The sequence below is a fragment of the Atta cephalotes genome (assembly GCF_000143395.1).
Source record: "Atta cephalotes unplaced genomic scaffold scaffold00026, whole genome shotgun sequence".
NCBI lineage: Eukaryota > Metazoa > Arthropoda > Insecta > Hymenoptera > Formicidae > Atta > Atta cephalotes.
In genome coordinates this window covers 2,533,180-2,537,722 of record NW_012130090.1, presented here as the reverse complement: position 1 = coordinate 2,537,722, position 4,543 = coordinate 2,533,180, and the positions used below count along the sequence as shown (strand labels likewise).

Sequence of the window (4,543 nt, the reverse complement as noted above, 5' to 3'; positions counted from 1 at the left end):
AAGACGCTATGGCTGTGGAAATTTGGTTCGCGATCTTTCCTTCAGCACCGTGTCTGCCTTCCCATTGTTAATTTTACATCGATGCGATTGCGTCCGTTCTCCACGATTTTGCCAAATATCGCGTTATTCATATGTTTGTATAAATTTTTTTTAAATCATTTTTGACCAAAGTTCTAAATTTTGTGTTTAGTTCTATATAATCGTATAGCCAAGAAGATTGCGCAAATTGCAGTATACAGTGAACCTTTATGATGACGAGTACACTTCTGCTTACGATAATATATGACGTAATGCTATTTATCGCATAATGTTGCGAGGAGCTTGTCATCACGTTTGCTGGGTGGTTTCTCGCGCGTTGGACAAAATAGATCAATGTGCGCGTTATGAAGATGTTATGAATATTCCGCGTCCGTCTCGAGAATATAGCCTGTTGCTGAATCTAACGCAATGTCAAAATTTTGTACGTCGTTGACCCATCGAAAATCGGCGTAAGGCAATGGTTGACACATTGCCCAGCCGTACAGATTGTTGATCGTTATAATACATCAAGTACGATGATAATTTCGATGGATCATACAACATGTATTTGTTGTATTGGCTCGCGCGTATCTGTTCGAACATTGACTCAGACCACCGCGTATATTGCTCGATAAACATGACCATGTTAATGTCTGCAAGCAGTTCAAATCTTACATTCGTGTGCTTTAACGTGGTGTCCCACGTGAAGTCCGATAAAGTGTAATAATACGCGGGATCGAGCTCATAACTCGCGACGCAACTGTCACGGAAATTTTCAAAGACATCGGCCAACAATGATACATCTTTTCAGATATAAGTTATTATATTCATCGAGTGTTCGGATGGAGAATCGCCACACATTGAGGGCATAAGCGTTTTCAGATATCGTGTCGTCTGTCAATGATCTGTAAAACGACTCGCGAGGCGGTAAATATAGCTCCTCCAACTTTTTAACATAGTCAATGTACTCATACGGAAAGACTCCCTTTTTTGTTTCAAAAGATTAAAATTTTCTTCTGATAAATTGGAAAATTCATGTTGCAATATCCATAGCTTATCTTTACTGAGAAAAAATAATTTATCCAAACTAGAAATAAGAAATTTGAATGAATCTATAAACCGTAATTTTATACAATTTTTTTTATTAATTTTGGTACTATCGACATGTTTAGTAAACGAGATATATTTTTCTTTTATCCTCGGTAAAAGATATAACACGTCCTTCGCAGTGACAATTTCTTTGATGACGAAATGCGCGTCATAGCCTGATAAGTTATGGAAAACTATGAGTATGCAATACAAATCCCTATAATTTAAATTTGAGTACGCGGGGCCTCGTCCGGTTAAATGATAGTGATCGCGTACTCGCGTATCTGGTACAAACTGTTTCTCGCACACGAAGCAGTATATGACATTGTTATATTTTTGCCAATCGTCTCGCGTGAAATTTGCCATGGGTACGTTAGCCGAAGTTATAGACTGTACACTATGCGCCAAATTTCTTCCGCGAACCACGCTGTAGAATCCTTATCAGAGCGTAAACGATAGTCCGATAGTGAGCTGACGTACGAGCAGTGCACGTAGTATCCGATACTAAACACTAAACGATTATGATGATGATACGTGTACGTAGCTGATTCAGAATTCTCTGTTTGTTTTTTGTCAGGATGTCTATTTTCTCCAATGCACACTCCAGGTCGGCATAAACGATGAACGGGATGTGTTCCTTTCTGCAGTGGTCGAAACTCAGTTACTTATCGTCCTCGTCTGAGGACGTATCGTAGTCTGATCGCGCAATCATTTAGTTTTTCACAGTCCTCGCTGTAGATCTCCATTTTAGCGCTCGAGCTAAAGTAGAGGCATCTGTAAAAACCGCGCATTTATTATTATTATTGTTATTATTATTGTTATTATTATTATTATTGTTATTATTGTTATTATAATCGATGTCTTTGTCGTTGTCGTTGTTGTTGTCGTTAATATTGTTGTTATTATTATTATTATTATTATTATTATTATTATTATTATTATTATTATTATTATTATTATTATTATTATTATTACATATCTATCGCAGAAATATTTTCTTTTTTCTGGTAAGTTGTGAGCTGACTAATCGAGATAGATTCTTAATGAGTGCAAAGCGTTGTCATCCTCCACGTACAAGAAGTTCTTGCTCCTCTTTCGGTCGGTGAGTCGTATCCCCTTTTCATTGTATAGACATTGTGTTGGAAATGTCATTCAAAGTTTCGAATTTCTTAATTTGATTCAACATCATTGGAAATTCGATGCCCGCGAAATTTAGAATCGATGTTTAATGCGGATAAGAGGATTCTCGATGTGCATTTTCTTGAGCCGGGAAGAGCGACAACAACAGACTATACAAAACACGCATTGTCCACGGTTTGCACGATTACCGTTCTCTTTAGCATAATTTCTTGCGGGAGTTTGATATGACATCTCGCACTCAAAGGATGTGCTGTTCGCGTTCATCGTTAAATTCAATATACGCGACAATGCCTATCCGTTATCGCGTTCCTGAAATTCTTCCAGATAATAAGGATAGATTCAACAATGCGCGACCACTCGCTCAAATCGGTGCCTTGATATAGTTCATAGTTCCAGCGATATTTTTGTTCGCCTACTACGAACTCACCATTAAAAACAGTGTTTATTTTTATAGAATTTATTTTCATATCGTTGCATTGCATTATGCACATGTTCGAGCACAATTTTGCTCGTGTCTTCGAGGAATCGGCGAGGCTCGATATGTTTAGAATTTATTACTGCGCCCGTCAGAATACGGCTTTCGAACGCCGTTTTAATGATGCATCAACAGAGTCCATATCCGGAGCCCACATGCACAAATCTTTCCCGCACAAATTCCTTCAGACTTTCAAGCCGCGTGATACATACGATCAGTGATTATCTTATTGATTGATAATCACGAGCATTTGATACATCTGCTCCTTTAATGTTTCTATAAATTTCGTCGCATCGCTGTTCCCACGCGCTGTACTCTTCTTGTGTATTAAGGTAGCTCAATCAAATCGTTGTCACTTGCGCTGTCGAATTGACTAATGATGTTGTTTGACTAAATCTTGACTAAATTTTTATATCATATATGTGCGTTATTTTTATTAATGATATTGGACATCTTATGCCCTGAAAAAATCTTAAATTACGCTAACAAAGCAGCTATACTTGATGAAATTGCAAATGTTGCATTTTTGCAGGTGTTGTATCAAATTATATTGATGATGTCATCGTCAAAACATGTTAATGTCTTTGAAAAAATTTCTTATATTACGTTGACAAAACAGTTGCTGCATATTAGCTGATATTGCACTATTTGTATCATATTACATTAATCATTGTCATTGCGAAACATATTAATTGTCCTTGAAAAAAATTTCTTATATTACGCTGACAATGTCACATTGAAACTTGCAAAAAAAACTGACATTGCAATTTGCGGAGATTACAATTTGTGTCAGATTACATTAATGTAACATCGCCGAATGTCTCTAAAAATCTTTTGTTACAAAAATTGTTGGAGGGGATAAGATTTAAAGAGATTGGCACAATGATACTACATCAGTCGCTCAGACAGATTCGTTTTGCAGTGATCTCCAATGCTATGGATTCATACATTCAACATGAATCGAGCAAATATTTCAATTATATTTGTTTGTCAAGATTTTTTTTATATATTGCTTCTTTTGTTCTTTTCCATTACAGCGTGTCTTCTCATACCATTTTGATAAGAAAATTAATGACTATTAGTTGACGGTTTACAAATTTTTGAAGATTGGAATCGTCGTGAGGCCAACCCCTCATATAGAAATTGCGATTGGCGATACCGAGGCATCATCCTGTCGCATGCTCCGTGGATGTCATTCATCAAAAAATGCGTAGATATCCAATGATTGGAGCAATCATTCACCATCGAAAGTAATGATAGGATCTTATCATTGAACTTATTAAAATATGTGATATTGACAATGTGAAATTATCTTTAAGTGAAAAATGTATGAAACCGTCGACTATACTTTTTATGCTTGAACTCGAATGTGTCGAGCACATATTTCGATTTGTATCAATATACTAATATTATAAGCGATAAATTTAAATATTTTGTGACTCATTTACATCAAAACTGTATAAACAATAGCAATGCTATAGATACTTTGCGTAGGATTTATGATAAAAATTCATTGAATGCGAATATTGAATGCGAATTGATAGTATATGCTATGGATAATATTGTATATAATGCATTACATGAAAAATAAATGTTTAAAATAAAAATATCTCTGCAATTAATCGTTCCTTCTTCGTGGCATCATATTACGCGCGTCATCACGCTCTCTAAAATAATAATATAATTCGGCAGAATAAAAAATATTTCTGCATAAATAATCGCAAAATGTAATAAAGGAAAGATGAAAGGAAGATTACATAAGAAAAAGATAGCGATGCTTGAGATGGTAAGTATACATGTTAAGTACACATGATGTATAGT

The 4,543-nt window shown here is 35.6% G+C and overlaps 1 pseudogene; it reads right to left on the bottom strand.

Annotated features, from left to right (window-relative positions):
- Window positions 1–293: 293 nt before the first annotated feature.
- LOC105620410 lies at window positions 294–663 on the bottom strand (annotated as a pseudogene).
- Between the last annotated feature and the right edge of the window lie 3,880 nt (window positions 664–4,543).